Source organism: Phocoena sinus, chromosome X (genome assembly GCF_008692025.1).
Source record: "Phocoena sinus isolate mPhoSin1 chromosome X, mPhoSin1.pri, whole genome shotgun sequence".
Classification (NCBI taxonomy): domain Eukaryota; kingdom Metazoa; phylum Chordata; class Mammalia; order Artiodactyla; family Phocoenidae; genus Phocoena; species Phocoena sinus.
In genome coordinates this window covers 73,963,988-73,984,383 of record NC_045784.1, presented here as the reverse complement: position 1 = coordinate 73,984,383, position 20,396 = coordinate 73,963,988, and the positions used below count along the sequence as shown (strand labels likewise).

The following is a 20,396-nucleotide window of genomic DNA, read 5'->3' as shown; positions in this document are numbered from 1 at the left end:
CTACTGCAGAGCAGAATAAAGAAAAAAGAATGAAAAGAACTGAGGACAGTCTCAGAGACCTCTGGGACAACATTAAACGCACCAACATTCGAATTATAGGGGTTCCAGAAGAAGAAGAAAAAAAGAAAGGGACTGAGAAAATATTTGAAGAGATTATAGTTGAAAACTTCCCTAAAATGGGAAAGGAAATAGTTAATCAAGTCCAGGAAGCACAGAGAGTCCCATACAGGATAAATACAAGGAGAAATACGCCAAGACACATATTAATCAAACTATCAAAAATTAAATACAAAGAAAGCATATTAAAAGCAGCAAGGGAAAAACAACAAATAACACACAAGGGAATCCCCATAAGGTTAACAGCTGATCTCTCAGCAGAAACCCTACAAGCCAGAAGGGAGTGGCAGGACATACTGAAAGTGATGACGGAGAAAAACCTGCAACCAAGACTACTCTACCCAGCAAGGATCTCATTCAGATTTGATGGAGAAATTAAAACCTTTACAGACAAGCAAAAGCTGAGAGAGTTCAGCACCACCAAACCAGCTTTACAACAAATGCTAAAGGAAATTCTCTAGATAAGAAATGCAAAAGAAGGAAACGACCTATAATAACGAACCCAAAACAATATAGAAAATGGGAATAGGAACATACATATCAATAATTACCTTAAATGTAAATGGACTAAATACTCCCAGCAAAAGACACAGATTGGCTGAATGGATACAAAAACAAGACCCTTATATATGCTGTCTACAAGAGACCCACCTCAGACCTAGAGACACATACAGACTGAAAGTAAGGGGATGGAAAAAGATATTCCATGCAAATGGAAACCAAAAGAAAGCTGGAGTAGCAATTCTCATATCAGACAAAATAGACTTTAAAATAAGGACTATTAAAAGGGATAAAGAAGGACACTACATAATGATCAAGGGATCGATCCAAGAAGAAGATATAACAATTGTAAATATTTATGCACCCAACATAGGAGCACCTCAATACGTAAGGCAAATACTAACAGCCATAAAAGGGGAAATTGACAGTAACACATTCATAGTAGGGGACTTTAACACCCCACTTTCACCCATGGACAGATCATCCAAAATGAAAATAAATAAGGAAACACAAGCTTTAAATGATACATTAAACAAGATGGACTTAATTGATATTTATAGGACACTCCATCCAAAAACAACAGAATACACATTTTTCTCAAGTGCTCATGGAACATTCTCCAGGATAGATCATATCTTGGGTCACAAATCAAGCCTTGGTAAATTTAAGAAAATTGAAATTGTATCAAGTATCTTTTCTGACCACAACGCCATGAGACTAGATATCAATTACAGGAAAAGATCTGTAAAATATACAAACACATGGAGGCTAAACAATACACTACTTAATAATGAAGTGATCACTGAAGAAATCAAAGAGGAAATAAAAAAATACCTAGAAACAAATGACAATGGAGACACAACGACCCAAAACCTATGGGATGCAGCAAAAGCAGTTCTAAGGGGGAAGTTTATAGCAATACAAGCCCACCTTAAGAAGCAGGAAACATCTCGAATAAACAACCTAACCTTGCACCTCAAGCAATTAGAGAAAGAAGAACAAAAATGCCCCAAAGCTAGCAGAAGGAAAGAAATCATAAAAATCAGATCAGAAATAAATGAAAAAGAAATGAAGGAAACGATAGCAAAGATCAATAAAACTAAAAGCTGGTTCTTTGAGAAGATAAACAAAATAGATAAACCACTAGCCAGACTCATCAAGAAAAAAAGGGAGAAGACTCAAATCAATAGAATTAGAAATGAGAAAGGAGAAATAACAACTGACACTGCAGAAATAAAAAAAATCATGAGAGATTACTACAAGCAACTCTATGCCAATAAAATGGACAATCTGGAAGAAATGGACAAATTCTTAGAAATGCACAACCTGCCAAGACTTTATCAGGAAGAAATAGAAAATATGAACAGACCAATCACAAGCACTGAAATTGAAACTGTGATTAAAAATCTTCCAACAAACAAAAGCCCAGGACCAGATGGCTTCACAGGTGAATTCTATCAAACGTTTAGAGAAGAGCTAACACCTATCCTTCTCGAACTCTTCCAAAATATAGCAGAGGGAGGAACACTCCCAAATTCCTTCTACGAGGCCACCATCACCTTGATATCAAAACCAGACAAGGATGTCACAAAGAAAGAAAACTACAGGCCAATATCACTGATGAACATAGATGCAAAAATCCTCAACAAAATACTAGCAAACAGAATCCAACAGCACATTAAAAGGATCATACACCATGATCAAGTGGGGTTTATTCCAGGAATGCAAGGATTCTTCAATATACGCAAATCTATCAATGTGATAAACCATATTAACAAATTGAAGGAGAAAAACCATATGATCATCTCAATAGATGCAGAGAAAGCTTTTGGCAAAATTCAACACCCATTTATGATAAAAACCCTCCAGAAAGTAGGCATAGAGGGAACTTTCCTCAACATAATAAAGGCCATATATGACAAGCCCACAGCAAACATCATCCTCAATGGTGAAAAACTGAAAGCATTTCCACTAAGATCAGGAACAAGACAAGGTTGCCCACTCTCACCACTCTTATTCAACATAGTTTTGGAAGTTTTAGCCTCAGCAATCAGAGAAGAAAAGGAAATAAAAGGAATCCACATCGGAAAAGAAGAAGTAAAGCTGTCACTGTTTGCAGATGACATGATACTATACATAGAGAATCCTAAAGATGCTACCAGAAAACTACTAGAGCTAATCAATGAATTTGGTAAAGTAGCAGGATACAAAATTAATGCACAGAAATCTCTGGCATTCCTATATACTAATGATGAAAAATCTGAAAGTGAAATCAAGAAAACACTCCCATTTACCATTGCAACAAAAAGAATAAAATATCTAGGAATAAACCTACCTAAGGATACGAAAGACCTGTATGCAGAAAATTATAAGACACTGATGAAAGAAATTAAAGATGATACAAATAGATGGAGAGATATACCATGTTCTTGGATGGGAAGAATCAACATTGTGAAAATGACTCTACTACCCAAAGCAATCTACAGATTCAATGCAATCCCTATCAAACTACCACTGGCATTTTTCACAGAACTAGAACAAAAAATTTCGCAATTTGTATGGAAACACAAAAGACCCCGAATAGCCAAAGCAATCTTGAGAATGAAAAAAGGAGCTGGAGGAATCAGGCTCCCTGACTTCAGACTATACTACAAAGCAACAGTAATCAAGACAGTATGGTACTGGCACAAAAACAGAAAGATAGATCAGTGGAACAGGATAGAAAGCCCAGAGATAAACCCACGCACATATGGACACCTTATCTTTGATAAAGGAGGCAGAAATGTACAGTGGAGAAAGGACAGCCTCTTCAATAAATGGTGCTGGGAAAACTGGACAGGTACATGTAAAAGTATGAAATTAGATCACTCCCTAACACCATACACAAAAATAAGCTCAAAATGGATTAAAGACCTAAATGTAAGGCCAGAAACTATCAAACTCTTAGAGGAAAACATAGAAAGAACACTCTATGACATAAATCACAGCAAGATCCTTTCTGACCCACCTCCTAGAGTAATGGAAATAAAAACAAAAATAAACAAATGGGACCTAATGAAACTTCAAAGCTTTTGCACAGCAAAGGAAACCATAATCAAGACCAAAAGACAACCCTCAGAATGGGAGAAAACATTTGCAAATGAAGCAACTGACAAAGGATTAATCTCCAAAATTTACAAGCAGCTCATGCAGCTCAATAACAAAAAAACAAACAACCCCATCCAAAAATGGGCAGAAGACCTAAACAGACATTTCTCCAAAGAAGATATACAGAATGCCAACAAACACATGAAAGAATGCTCAACATCATTAATCATTAGAGAAATGCAAATCAAAACTACAATGAGATATCATCTCACACCAGTCAGAATGGCCATCATCAAAAAATCTAGAAACAATAAATGCTGGAGAGGGTGTGGAGAAAAGGGGACACTCTTGCACTGCTGGTGGGAATGTGAATTGGTTCAGCCACTATGGAGAACAGTATGGAGGTTCCTTAAAAAACTACAAATAGAATTACCATATGACCCAGCAATCCCACTACTTGGCATATACCCTGAGAAAACCAAAATTCAAAAAGAGTCATGTACCAAAATGTTCATTGCAGCTCTATTTACAATAGCCCGGAGATGGAAAGAACCTAAGCACCCATCATCGGACGAATGGATAAAGAAGATGTGGCACATATACACAATGGAATATTACTCAGCCTTTAAAAGAAATGAAATTGAGTTATTTGTAATGAGATGGATAGACCTAGAGTCTGTCATACAGAGTGAAGTAAGTCAGAAAGACAAAGACAAATACCGTATGCTAACACATATATATGGAATTTAAGGGGAAAAAATGTCATGAAGAACCTAGGGATAAGACAGGCATAGAGGCGCAGACCTACTGGAGAACGGACTTGAGGATATGGGGAGGGGGAAGGGTGAGTTTTGACAGGGCGAGAGAGAGTCATGGACATATACACACTAACAAACGTAGTAAGGTAGATAGCTGGGGGGAAGCAGCCGCAAGGCACAGGGATATTAGCTCGGGGCTTTGGGACAGCCTGGAGGGGTGGGAGGGGGAGAGTGGGAGGGAGGGAGACGCAAGAGGGAAGACACATGGGAGCACATGTATATGTATAGCTGATTCACTTTGTTATAAATCAGAAACTAACACACTATTGTAAAGCAATTATACCCCAATAAAGATGTTAAAAAAAAAAAAAAAAAAGAAGATGTGGTACATATATACAGTGGAATATTACTCAGCCATTAAAAGGAGTGAAATTGGGTCATTTGTAAAGACGTGAATGGACCTAGAGACTGTCATACAGAGTGAAGTAAGCCAGAAAGAGAAAAACAAATATTGTATATAAACACATATGTGGAATGGTACAAATGAGTGGTATAGATGAAAATGGTACAGATGAACCTACTTGCAAAGCAGAAATAGAGACATAGATGTAGAGAACAAACATGTGGACCAGGGTGTTAAGGAGGGGTGGGGTGAATTGGGAGATTGGGATTGACATATATACACCACTAGGTATAAAATAGATAACTAATGAGAACCCACTGTATAGCACGGGGAACTCTGCTCAGTGCTCTGTGGTGACCTAAATGGGAAGGAAATCCAAAAAGAAGGGTGTATGTGTATACATATAGCTGGTTCACTTTGCTGTGTAGCAGAAGCTAGCACAACATTGTAAAGCAACTATACCCCAACTAAACAAAAAAGGAATTATAACTACTATTATTAGCAAAATCTGATTCTAAGGGACAGGGTGAATCCTTATCAAAGGTGTAAGGGGAAGTAAGTACAGCCTAGAACATCTAACTGTCTATGTTTGGTGGAATCACTGAGATTCTGCTTTGCCACTCTGAACTTTTTACAATACATGGAAAACACAAAATGAAACAAAGTTTTCACCACACTAGCTTGTCTATGAATCATGGCAAAGAAAGTATCTGAAAGGAAATTGCTTTAATATCTGAAATGATGGTATACATTTGCACATTTTCTAGATAGTCCCAGAGATTTTCTTGCCATATTTAGCATTACTGAATTACAATCACTCAAATTGGCCTGCCCAAAATCCTAGGGTAACACTGGGCAGAAAATATGATGGCAATGATTTAAACAAAAGGATCCTGCTTAGGACTGCTAGGGACGAGCACCCCCAAAATGAAAATGTATCAGGAAAAGTTTCCAAAATTTATATCATCTCCCCTGACTAGCAATTCAGAACTGGATCTTGACTCTAATAATTATTGAATTACTAGTTGTTCCATTATTGGTAGTATAAATAGTGGATTTTTGTGAACAATGTATGCATTCTTGTGCTGTGAAAAATAAAAGTTGACAAAATGTAGACAAGAAATTCCAGGTAAAATGTGTGTCTCACACAATGACACTAAGAATTAATGAGCAAGAGTCTCCTCATATTTTTAATTCATAAAAAGGTGGTAAGTTCCAATATCTATGCATTCTTTCAAGCAAATGCTATCTGTATGATATCAGTGAAGAAAAAATCAGTGAGCAAATTCAGAAAGTAACTTTAAGGTGGTAAAGAATCATAATATAATAGCACTACAAAGATATTTAGGAGACATCTAGTTCAATCTCTTCATTTTGAAGATGAGGAAATAGTCTCACAATGACATGTCATAGATAAGTTATTTAGGGGAAAATATGGACCAAAACACAAGTTTCCTGATGGGATCTAGATGTATTTGTTTAAGTACTGAAGTAGTTCAAACATGAATTAATGAAACTCTCTAAAGGGATATGATTCCCTTATCACATACAATCTCATATTATTACTTGTATTTTTATATCTCCTTACATTTGATTTGAAGTTTAGAGGCCTAGCCTCTAACTCATGTTTTATATTGCCTCATGGTCCATATTGCATTGACTTTAAACTTATGAAATCTTAAATCCTATTTGTTGAGTCTTCAGTACAGCATCTGAATATCTGTCTTTGGGGAAAACCATAATCAAACACATGGAAAGCAATGGAAAAGGTGTTATGGTTTATTTGATATTTTATTAGCAATTTATCCTTTTATTCAACTGTTCAGTTAAATTCTTTTTTTTTTTTTTTTTTTTTTTTTGGTACATGGGCCTCTCACCGTTGTGGCCTCTCCTGTTGTGGAGCACAGGCTCCGGACGTGCAGGCTCAGTGGCCATGGCTCACGGGCACAGCCGCTCCACGGCATGTGGGATCTTCCCGGACCGGGGCATGAACCCGCGTCCCCTGCATCGGCAGGTGGACTCTCAACCACTGCCCCACCAGGGAAGCCCTGTTCAGTTAAATTCTTAACCTCAGGATGTGGCTCAGTGTAACAATGATGGATTTAAAATAGCAAATTAGCTCCTGGCACCAAGTTCTCAAAATGCAGCCCTGGAATAACATATACAAAGAACAAGCTGATTCAGGAGCTGCTGAGTTATATTTTACTTGGGAACCAGAATTTCAGCTCGCATTATACCAGTAGAAAATGGTAAGCTTAATGAGAATTAAACATGCCTTTAAAAATGAAAATGCCATAATTATAGGTAAATATCTATATAAACATCTAGAAGCATAAAAGTTGTCTTTTTCAGTGACTGAGTTTGAAAATGCTAACTTTTACATTTTGTTCAAATTATATATATTTAACTGATTGAAAATAATTAGTCAAGGCAGAGACTCAGTGTTACTGGGAAAATATTCACCTTTTGCATTTTCTGATACTTGCACATTTACTTCTGTAACCTCAGCACCTTTCATTTTTGTTCACCTACTTTCATAATTGGCTCATGTCTAGTCACTATAATTATTGACCAAGTCATAATGTACAGCCTTTATGATCATTTACATTCACTTCCTAATCTAAAATTCAATATAACAGTATGAAAGTATCCAACATATCATAATTTCATGTGTATGCACATGTGCACACACGTGTGTGTGATTGATTATTATTATTGTTGATAAGTATACAAGCTCCAAATTCAGACTTAGAGTGGTGAAAATAGTTCTTAAGAGTCACAAGAACTTTAATGAATATCTAAACTAACCCCTCCATTTTACAAATGAAAAACTGAGTCCTAGAGAGGAAAAGTGAGGGACTTAATACAACACAGACAGTAGAGCTAGGATGAGAACTCATGTCTCCTGACATGTACCCTTAGTGCTTTGTCCACTAAATCCCACCTTCTTAATCTTGATTTTAATTTCTTTAAAACTCTCTAAATGGGTTTGAAGAGAGGCATTATAAGTCACTGACCAGAACAAGAGAAAAATCATGTCATATAATTTCTCAAGGATTCAGTTACTCAATATGAAAAATGAAAGGGTTGGACTAAGTGGTCTTTACAGTCCTTTATGAAGCAATAATTCTGACTAGATTTACTTTGTACTGTATAGTTTTGTCATACTTCTGGTTTTGTATAGATGTTATCCATGCATGCTCTAAAGCAAAATTTTTCTTGGACTCCTTTCTCACTAGTAAACAAGCATTAGACTTATAAATTTATGTGATCTATAGTCCTCAACCTAGAAGTGCAGTGGGGAAAAAAATCCATGCTACGTAGAAAAATTTACAAGGGGAAAAATGTGAATTTGGATTTGCAGCAGTGATTGAACAAAAATTAAGGCAATTTTATAGTTTCCTAATTGGTTATACTGTGCCTATCTCTTCATATTAGTTTGAAAGCTTTTCTGTCAAAACTGTGAATAAGTAAATTAACTAAAGGAGAACTATGAGTAATCAAATCTTGAGGTTTACAATTAAATGAAATGGTGGGTCAGTTCACTGCAACATGGTTTTATATTTTAAAAATAGCATTTAATTAGATTAATGAAGTGTTGCATTAATAATATCCCTCCAAAAAAGAAAAGCAGTTTAGAACAAAATTCCAGGTTGCCAAGCAACTGTTTATTTTCCTGTAGACGTTTCTGAAAATGCATAAAAGGCATTTTTAAATGTCTTTGAAAGTCTAATAATCTCTTCAAATGTTCCAATTATATCTAATGTTAAAAGATTAAAAGCAAGAAATAAACATGCTATTGAACCTATATCAACATCTTCCGAATTATTTTCCATTTGCCTGTTTGTTTCATAAAATGTTAAAAGAGAATTGTTTTTAAAAAAAGGGGAGAGGGGGAAGATGGCAGAAGAGTAAGACATGGAGATCACCTTCCTCCCCAAAGATACATCAGAAATACATCTACACATGGAACAACTCCTACAGAACGCCTACTGAAAGCTGGCAGAAGACCTCAGACCTCCCAAAAGGCAAGAAACTCCCCACGTACCTGGGTAGGGCAAAATAAACAGAGACAAAAGAATAGGGACGGGAACTGCACCAGTGGGAGAGAGCCGTGAAGGAGGAAAGGTTTCCACGCACTAGAAGCCTCTTCATGGACAGAGACTGCGGGTGGCGAAGGGGGGGACTTTTGGAGCCGTGGAGGAGAGCACAGCCACAGGTGCGGAGGGAAAAGCAGAGATTCCCGCACAGAGGATCGGTGCCGACCTGCACTCACCAGCCTGAAAGGCTTGTCTGCTCACCCACCGGGACGGGGGGTCAGAACGCAGGGAGAGAACTGGCGGCCTGAACACAGCCTGAAGGGGTTATTGCACCACAGCTAGCCGGGACAGAGTCCGGGAAAAAGTCTGGAACTGCCAAAGAGGCAAGAGACATTTTCTTCCCTCTTTGTTTCCTGGTGAGCGTGGAGAGAGGATTTAGAGTGCAGCTTAAAGGAGCTCCAGAGACGGGCGCGAGCCGTGGCTAACAGTGAGGAGCACAGAGATGGGCATGAGATGCTAAGGCTGCTGCTGCCACCAACTAGAAGCCTGTGGGCGAGCACAGGTCACTCTCCACACCTCCCTTCTGGGGAGCCTGTGCAGCCCGCCACTGCCAGGGTCCCGGGATCCAGGGACAACTTCCCTGGGAGAACGCATGATGCACCTCAGGCTGGTGCAACGTCACGCCGGCCTCTGCTGTCACAGGCTCACCCCACACTCCGTACCCTTCCCTCCACCCAGCTGGAGTAAGCCAGAGACAACGAATCAGCGGCTCCTTTAACCCCTTCCTGTCGGAGCGAAGAACAGACGCCCTCCGGTGACCTACACGCAGAGGCCGGGCCAAATCCAAAGCTGAGCCCCTGGGAGCTGTGAAAACTAAGAAGAGAAAGGGAAATCTCTCCCAGCAGCCTCAGGAGCAGCGGATTAAACCTCCACAATTAACTTGATGTACTCTGCATCTGTGGAATAACTAAATAGACAACAAATCATCCCAAATTGAAGAGGTGGACTTTGAGAGCAATATTTATTATTTTTTCCTCTTTTCCTCTTTTTGTGAGTGTGCATGTGTAAGCTTCTGTGTGACATTTTGTCTGTATAGCTTTGCTTTCACCATTTGTCCTAGGATTCTATCCGTCCGTTTTTTGGTGTTGCTTTGTTTGTTTGTTAAGTTTTTTAAAAAAAAATTTAAAAATTACTTTTTCTTTTAAAAACTTTATTTTATTTTACCTTATTTTATTTTATCCTTTTTCTTTCTTTCTCCTTTTTCTCCCATTTATCTGAGCCATGAGGATGGAAGGCACTTAGTGCTACATACAGGAGTCAGTGCTGTGCCTCTGAGGTGGGAGAGCTATCTTCAGGACACTGGTCCACAAGAGACCTTCCAGCTGCACGTAATATCAAATGGCAAAAATCTCCCAGAGATCTTCATCTCAAAACCAACACCCAGCTTCACTCAACGACCAGCAAGCTACAGTGCTGGACACCCTATGCCAAACAACTAGCAAGATAGGAACGCAATCTCACCAATTAGCAGAGAGGCTGCCTAAAATCATGATAAGTCCACAGATACCCCAAAACACACTACCAGACGTGGACGTGCCCACCAGAAAGACAAGATCCAGCCTCATCCACCAGAACACAGGCACTAGTCCCATCCACCAGAAAGCCTACACAACCCACTGAAACAACTTTAGCCACTGGGGATGGACACCAAAAACAACGGGAACTACGAACCTGCAGCCTGCAAAAAGGAGACCCCAAACACAGTAAGATAAGCAAAATGAGAAGACAGAAAAACACACAGAAGATGAAGGGGCAAGATAAAAACCTACCACACCTAACAAATGAACAGGAAATAGGCAGTCTACCAGAAAAAGAATTCAGAATAATGATAGTAAAGATGATCCAAATTCATGGAAATAGAATAGAGAAAATGCAAGAAACATTTAACAAGGACCTAGAAGAACTAAAGATGAAACAAGCAACGATGAACAACAAAATAAATGAAATTAAAAACACTCTAGAAGGGATCAATAGCAGAATAACTGAAGCAGAAGAACAGATAAGTGACCTGGAAGATAAAATAGTGGAAATAACTACTGCAGAGCAGAATAAAGGAAAAAGAATGAAAAGAACTGAGGACAGTCTCAGAGATTTCTGGGACAACATTAAACACACCAACATTCGAATTATAGGTGTTCCAGAAGAAGAAGAGAAAAATAAAGGGAATGAGAAAATATATGATGAGATTATAGTTGAAAACTTCCTTAAAATGGGAAAGGAAATAGTTAATCAAGTCCAGGAAGCACAGAGAGATCCATACATGATAAATCCAAGGAAAAACACGCCAAGACACATATTAATCAAACTGTCAAAAATTAAATACAAAGAAAACATATTAAAAGCAGCAAGGGAAAATCAAGAAATAGCACACAAGGGAATCCCCATAAGGTTAACAGCTGATTATTCAGCAGAAACATTGCAAGCCAGAAGGGACTGGCAGGACATATTTAAAGTGATGAAGGAGAAAAACCTACAACCAAGATTACTCTACCCAGCAAAGATCTCATTCAGATTTGATGGAGAAATTAAAACCTCTACAGACAAGCAAAAGCTGAGAGAGTTCAGCACCACCAAACCAGCGTTACAACAAATTCTAAATAAGTTTCTCAAGGCAAGAAACACAAGAGAAAGAAAAGACCTACAAAAACGAACCCAAAATAATTAAGAAAATGGGAATAGGAACACACATATCGATAATTACCTTAAGTGTAAATGGACTAAATGCTCCCAACAAAACACAGACTGGCTGAATGGATATAAAAACAAGAACCATATATATATGCTGTCTACAAGAGACCCACTTCATACCTAGAGACACATACAGACTGAAAGTGAGGGGATGGAAAAAGATATTCCATGCAAATGGAAACCAAAAGAAAGCTGGCATAGTAATTCTCATATCAGACAAAATAGACTTTAAAATAAAACTATTAGAAGAGACAAAGAACGATACTACATAATGATCAAGGGATCGATCCAAGAAGAGGATATAACAATTGTAAATATTTATGCATCTAACGTAGGACCACCTCAATACATAAGGCAAATACTAACAGCCATAAAAGGGGAGATCGACAGTAATACATTCATAATAGGGAACTTTAACACCCCACTTTCACCAATGGACAGATCATCCAAAATGAAAATAAACAAGGAAACACAAGCTTTAAATGATACATTAAACAAGATGGACTTAATTGATATTTATCGGACATTCCATCCAAAAACAACAGAATACACATTTTTCTCAAGTGCTCATGGAACATTCTCCAGGATAGATCATATCTTGGGTCACAAATCAAGCCTTGGTAAATTTAAGAAAATTGAACTTGTATCAAGTATCTTTTCCGACCACAACGCTATGAGACTAGATATCAATTCCAGGAAAAGATCTGTAAAAAATACAAACACATGGAGGCTAAACCATACACTACTTAATAACGATGTGATCACTGAAGAAATCAAAGAGGAAATCAAAAAATACCTAGAAACAAATGACAATGGAGACACAACGACCCAAAACCTATGGGATGCAGCAAAAGCAGTTCTAAGAGGGACGTTTATAGCAATACAATCTTACCTCATGAAACAGGAAACATCTCGAATAAAAATCCTAAACTTGCACCTAAAGCAATTAGAGAAAGAAGAACAAGAACCCCCAAAGTTAGCAGAAGGAAAGAAAGAATAAAGGTCAGATCAGAAATAAATGAAAAAGAAATGAAGGAAACGATAGCAAAGATCAATAAAACTAAAAGCTGGTTCTTTGAGAAGATACACAAAATTGACAAACCGTTAGCTACACTCATCAAGAAAAAAAACGAGAAGACAAATCAATAGAAATGAAAAAGGAGAAGTAACAACTGACACTGCAGAAATAAAAAAAATCGTGAGAGATTACTACAATCAACTCTATGCCAATAAAATGGACAACCTGGAAGAAATGGAAATATTCTTAGAAATTCACAACCTGCCAAGACTGAATCAGGAAGAAATAGAAAATATGAGCAGACAAATCACAAGCAGTGAAATTGAAACTGATTAAAAATCTTCCAACAAGCAAAAGACCAGGACGAGATGGCTTCACAGGTGAATTTATCAAACGTTTAGAGAAGAGCTAACACCTATCCTTCTCAAACACTTCCAAAATATAGCAGAGAGAGGGACACTCCCAAACTCATTCTACGAGGTCACCATCACCCTGATACCGAAACCAGACAAAGATGTCACAAACAAACTACAGGCCAATATGATGGATGAACATAGATGCAAAAATCCTCAACAAAATACTAGCAAACAGAATCGAACAGCACATTTAAAGGGTCATACAACATGATCAAGTGGGGTTTATTCCAGTAATTCAAGGATTCTTCAATATACGCAAATCAATCAATTTGATACACCATATTAACAACTTGAAGGAGAAAAAGCCATATCGTCATCTCAATGGATGCAGAGAAAACTTTCGACAAAATGCAACACCCATTTATGATAAAAACCCTCCAGAAAGTAGGCATAGAGGGAACTTACATCAATACAATAAAGGCCATATATGACAAAGTCACAGCCAACATAGTACTCAACAGTGAAAAACTGAAAGCATTTCCAATACGGTCAGGAACAAGACAAGGTTGCCCACTCGCACAACTCTTATTCTACATAGCTTTGGAAGTTTTAGCCACAGCAATCAGAGAAGAAAAGGCAATAAAAGGAATCCAAATCAGAAAAGAAGAAGTAAAGCTGTCACTGTTTGCAGATGACATGATACTATACATAGAGATTCTAAAGATGCTACCAGAAAACTACTAGAGCTAATCAATGAATTTGGTAAAATAGCAGGATACAAAATTAATGCTCAGAAATCTCTGGCATTCCTATACACTAATGATGAAAAATCTGAAAATGAAATTAGGAAAACACTCCCATATACCATTGCAACAAAAAGAATCAAATATCTCAGAATAAACTTACCTAAGGAGACAAAATACCTCTATGCAGAAAATTGTAAGACACTGATGAAAGAAATTAAAGATGGTACAAATAGATGGAGAGATATACCATGTTCTTGGGTTGGAAGAATCAACACTGTGAAAATGACTCTACTACCCAAAGCAATCTACAGGTTCAGTGCAATCCCTATCAAACTACCACCAGCATTTTTCACAGAACTAGAACAAAAAATTTCACAATTTTTATGGAAACACAAAAGACCCAGAATAGCCAAAGCATTCTTGAGAACGAAAAACGGAGCTGGAAGAATCAAGCTCCCTGCTCAGACTATACTACAAAGCTACAGTAATCAAGACAGTATGGTACTGGCACAAAAACAGAAATATAGATCAATGGAACAGCATAGAAAGCTCAGAGATAAACCCACGTACATATGGTCACCTTATCTTTGATAAAGCAGGCAGCAATGTACAGTGGAGAAAGGACAGCCTCTTCAATAAGTGGTGCTTGGAAAACTAGACAGGTACATGTAAAAGTATGAGATTAGATCACATCCTAACACCATACACAAAAATAAGCTCTAAATGGATTAAAGACCTAAATGTAAGGCCAGAAAGTATCAAACTCTTAGAGGAAAACATAAGCAGATCACTCTATGACATAAATCACAGCAAGATCCTTTTTGGTCCACCTCCTAGAGAAATGGAAATTAAAACAAAAATAAACAAATGGGACCTAATGAAACTTCAAAGCTTTTGCACAGCAAAGGAAACCATAAACAAGACCAAAAGACAACCCTCAGAATGGGAGATAACATTTGCAAATGAAGCAACTGACAAAGGATTAATCTCCAAAATTTACAAGTAGCTCATTCAGCTCAATAACAAAAAAACAAACAACCCAATCCAAAAATGGGCAGAAGACCTAAATAGACATTTCTCCAAAGAAGATATACAGACTGCCAAGAAACACATGAAAGAATGCTCAACATCATTAATCATTAGAGAAATTCAAATCAATACTACAATGAAATATCATCTCACACCAGCCCGAATGGCCATCATCAAAACATCTAGAAACAATAAATGCTGGAGAGGGTGTGGAGAAAATGGAACACTCTTGCACTGCTGGTGGGAATGTGAATTGGTACAGCCACTATGGAGAACAGTATGGAGGTTCCTTAAAAAACTACAAATAGAACTACCATTTGACCCAGCAATCCTACTACTGGGCATATACCCTGAGAAAACCATAATTCAAAAAGAGGCATGTACCACAATGTTCATTGCAGCTCTATTTACAATAGCCAAGAGATGGAAACAACCTAAGTGTCCATCATCGGATGAATGGATAAAGAAGATGTGGCACATATATAGAATGGAATGTTACTCATCCATAAAAAGAAACGAAATTGAGCTATTTGTAATGAGGTGGATGGACCTAGAATCTGTCATACAGAATGAAGTAAGTCAGAAAGAGGAAGACAAATACCGTATGCTCACACATATATATGGAGTTTAAGAAAAAATAATGTCATGAAGAACCTAGGCGTAAGACAGGAATAAAGACACAGACCTACTAGAGAATGGACTTAAAGATATGGGGCGGGGGAAGGATAAGCTGTGACAAAGTGAGAGAGTGGCATGGACATATATACACTACCAAACTTAAAATAGATAGCTAGTGGGAAGCAGCCGCAAAGCACAGGGAGATCAGCTCGGTGCTTTGTGACCACATAGAAGGGTGGGATAGGGAGGGTGGGAGGGAGGGAGATGCAAGAAGGAAGAGATATTGGAACATATGTATATGTATAACTGATTCACTGTGTTATAAAGCAGAAACTATCACACCATTGTAAAGCAATTATACTCCAATAAAGCTGTAAAAAAATACGAAATAAATTTTAAAAAAGGGGAGGTGAGGGATGAGGGATTTCCATGAGCAATTGAGAGAACACTGGGTTGAAAATAACAAACTTCATATAGCCCATACTGTATGCCACACACGGTTGTAAGTTCTTTACATATTTATTTATTTAATTTTCACAAAAACTTTCAGAGGGTAGTACCAGCACTATTTCCATTTTTCAGATAAGTAAACAATCACAGAAACTGAAAAAGAGATCTAATGTCACATAGCTAATAAACCTTGAAGTTGGGGTTTAAACTCAGGTACATTGGCTCCAGGCTTCTTTAATGCAGGTAGTTTCAAAGCTTACAATATGCTAATATTTACTGTGATTTTCCAAAAGAGGCAGAGAGCACACTACATTTTCTAAACTTTTTGAATAATGAAACTTATTTTTATGGAATACCTATTCAATATATATTGATATATATCAGGATTTTTCACAGTTTACACAAAGCTAATTACTATCTTGTTGAGTAATCATCAGTTATACTTGTCTTTGGTGATATCCTTTTAAATAAGAAATGTTCCAGGTTTTTAAACATAATCACTGACAATCATTAATTATGTTGTTGGCACCATTCAATAGGCCATTTCTTATTTATGAAAATTTGAGGTATGAAAATGCTTCTAATGGTATGTACAACTTCTTATAAGTTATACACGTCCCTGGGTACCTTATTTGAGCATTTTTATAGAGTAGACCTTTCAAGATAATTTCTAAGGCCTTGCAGCCCTGACCTCCCATTGGTCTCATTTTCAAACCAGCAATGGCACACCCAGCAAATCCCATCATAAGTCTAGGAGAGGGTATGCATTAGATATAGATTAAGGGTGACAAAACACCTCAAATTTCTGACATTAGGACAAGAGTAGCTGTCCCCATAACTAGTTAGTTCAAGAAGGCAGGAAGCTAAGAACAGTTACAGCAGCCTCCTTCCAGAGCCCTTCTATCCTCAAGTGCAGGATTTCTTCAAATAGACCAGCCAACCAGATAAGAAACCTACCTGCTAGTCTATGAAATATGGTCTCTCAGATACCTATCAAATTCAATAAGCCAGAGAAATACTTAAAAGCTAACAGTTCATATACCAAAATGAGTTTGAATACTGTTTCACTAGTCAACTTATTTTACTTTTTCTACTTAGTCTCAAAGAGATTTTTGACACTTTATAAAACATAGTTAGGTGTTAGCTTCAGTAGCTCATAAGTTAAAATTAGAACAAAACAGAGAAAATTACCATGGCCCCTGCACAAGGATAAAATGCAAGTTTGTGGAATGTTCCATATTTTTGATGATAGTTACACAACAATGTGAATGTATTGTACTAAATGCCACTGAACAGTATTGTTACAATTGTAAAGTTTATGCTACGTGTATTTCATCAGAGCAAAAGAAAACATATTTGGTCAAGTCAGTGATCTCTTATAAATCAAAACTGATAACAAGGATATAAAAGAAGAAAAAGATTATTAATTCTGGCATACTACCAAATTTGTGGCTATTTTTCTCCCATAGTTGCTCAAAGAAAGTATTTAAGTTTCATTTCAAGCATGTTAACCAAAATTAATTTCTATTTTGAAATGTGCTTGACTCTATGGTGCCAATAAAAATATATATTATACAATAAAATATATAACATTTGAACTATAACTTTAATTTATAGAAACAGACAGTCACAGAAAAAAGTCACATTCTTAGAAGAAAGCTGAAAAAAAATAGTGATCCATTAGCTCAATTTAATTTTGACTAGCAAATCAATAATAACAGTAATCAACTGAAGTGAGGCCTACATTTAGATGATTTGGTATTGCTCTGCAGCAGATATCACCAATTAATAGAAATGAGAAAGATTAGCATTTACAGAATTAATAGGAGAGAAAGAGAAACAAACCTAGCCAAGTTCAAATTTATAACAAAAATAATTTGCCTTCAGATACATTCCAGATTGAAAAGGAAATTCAGTTTACTAAATGTATTTTTGAAATACGCATTTCAGGAAATTGGAAGATGTTTAGGAAGATACAGTTTAAGATTTCTCACTAAGGATATTAATATAAAAAAGTGATCAGTGATTTTTGTGGAATTTCATTTTCTCTACATGATTTGTTCTCCTCACTGCAGCTATAAGACTTGTATTCCTGCTGCTTTTTGGAAAGCCAGTTTTGCCTGTGTGGAAAACCAGCAATACATTTCAAAGTTAGATTGAATAAAATATATTTTGTTTAGATAGCAAATTCAGGAGGAAAACTTCCTACCCATTTTCCTTTAGAAATAAAATAAATAGGAACTTAGCCTCAAATTACAAATCTATTTTGGTCTAAAATTAAGCTACAGTGCTAACTTCTGTGTAGCAGCTAGTGACAATTCAAATGTATTTTGTGTTCATTAAAAGGTATTAAACTGCCACTATGAGAATATTAAACATTGATAACAAACCACCTTCCAGAAAGGTAACTGGCTTCTTGAAGATCACTGCCACTCATGGCTTGTAAGTAGTTGGTTTTCCCTTGTATCTGCCATAAGTGCCAGAGAATCAGCTATGAAATGGATTCTCCACTCTTCTAGATAGTAGTTCTCAAACACTGCCATGGTCTGTTGCCCATAGAGCTACTAAAATGATTCTTTGTTATTTGTATTCAACATTATGACATTTGCATCATAAATATTTATATACTACTTAAATAAAACCCAAAAAATCCAGCAAAATATCTTGAAACGTTTATTGGTCAGAAAACCCTGCATTTTAAGATAATCTGCATATTTATGATAATCAAGGTGTAATATATAACATCAGGAAATACCTGAGAAAATTGCAAGACCAGTGCTTGTCTGGCCCAAATTATGATGTAAAAAATACTGTATGAGGAATCAGGTCTGGATATTAAAGCTGGACTTATCTATAGCTAGTTATATGCCTATCTGAGTCACTTTACACTCTCCCAGAATCAATATTCTTGTCTTAAAAATGAGGTTCATGGAAGCAGCCATGATGTCCTTCAATAGGTAAATGGATAAATATAATGTGGTACATCCAGGCAATGGAATATTATTTAGCACTAAAAAAAAAATGAGTTAGCAAGTCATGAAAAGACATGGAGGAACCTTAAATGCATATCACTAAGTGAAATAAGCCAGTCCTAAAGGCTATATACTGTATGATTCCAACTATATGACTTTCTGAAAAAGGCAAAATTACTGAAACAATAAAAATATCAGTGGTTGTCAGGGATGGAGATAGGGTGGGAGGCAGGGGCCAGGGACAAATAGGGAGAGCACAGAATTTTTAAGGCACTGAAAATACTGTGTAACATCATAATGATGCATATATGTCATTATACATTTGTCCAAACACACAGAATGCACGACACAAAGAATGAACTCTAAGGTATACTATAGACTTCGGATTCTAATGTTGGGTCAATGTAGGTTCATCCTTAGTAACAATTGTACCATTCTGCTGAGTGATATTGATAATAGGGGAGACTATGCATTTGTGGATGTAGGGGGTATATGGGAAATCTCTATACCTTCCTCTCAACTTTATTATAAACCTAAAACTGTTCTAAAAATATTGTCCTTAAAAATATGAGGTTCAATCCACCATTAACTTTCAATGAGTCTACATGGAATAATTACTTCCAAGATAATAATTTATTGACTTGTCATATATTAATTTTATATGTTAATCATGTCTCCCCTATCTAGGCTGCAAGCTCCTTACTTGAAGAAACTATGTATTATTCTTTTTTTGTATTATTTGTAACTTTTTTGCATTCCTTGGTGCCTGACATAGTAGTGGGTAGTTGGTGGTTCCCAGTGAATGACTGCAGAATAACCAATGGGTATTGTGAGGGACACTGCCAGGAGGAAGAAAAAGCTCTACTTTACTTGCCCAACACTAGTAATTGTGCATGGTTTTCTAGTAGTAGGACTATTTTGCATTCTCTCCACAATCACATTCTGCCTGACCTTCCTGCCAAGACATGACAGCAAACATAAGAAGTGGGGAAAGAGATGGTTCACTCAAACACTGGAGCTGCCAATATTTCTGTGTTTGTTTTGTTTTACTCTTTAAATAAAGAATGACGATAAAGAATGATGGTGCCATTCTTTATCATCAGCTTATGCTTATGCTTACTGAAGAGGTATATGTCAAGAATCTTAGACATATACAGAATCTTAGTTTTAGAAGGAAAAGAAATGTGCTATATTAAACATAATTATGTGAAAAATTTTGCAACAGAATTAATCCTATTTGCAATTTAAGGAGCAAATGAAGTTAACCATAGGTATATTGATGCAAACGTATGAATAAATGTATGGTCACATCTCAGAGGCTTCCATTTGTATAACATTTTAATAAATGTGAATGCTAATTCTTTTAAATCTAAAACTTTAAAGAGATTAATTCTAAAACTCTGGAGAAATATAGACAAAAGAAGAAAGTCTAAATTATGCCCACTAGGATAATAATATTCAATTGTATGTATATGTTCCTACATGTTTTGAAATATATATATATGTATAGATAGATAGATAGATAGATAACTATGTCTCTATTAGCTATCAGA

General features: G+C 36.6%; 1 protein-coding gene and 1 non-coding gene across 3 annotated transcripts in view; one reads left to right on the top strand and one right to left on the bottom strand.

Annotated features, from left to right (window-relative positions):
* DACH2 (dachshund family transcription factor 2) overlaps window positions 1-20,396 on the bottom strand; it is a 654,283-nt gene that overhangs the window by 234,729 nt on the left and 399,158 nt on the right. The window lies entirely within an intron of this gene.
* On the top strand, window positions 17,013-17,115 carry LOC116748244. The gene has a single exon (XR_004348251.1). It is a non-coding gene; the product is annotated as a U6 spliceosomal RNA (small nuclear RNA).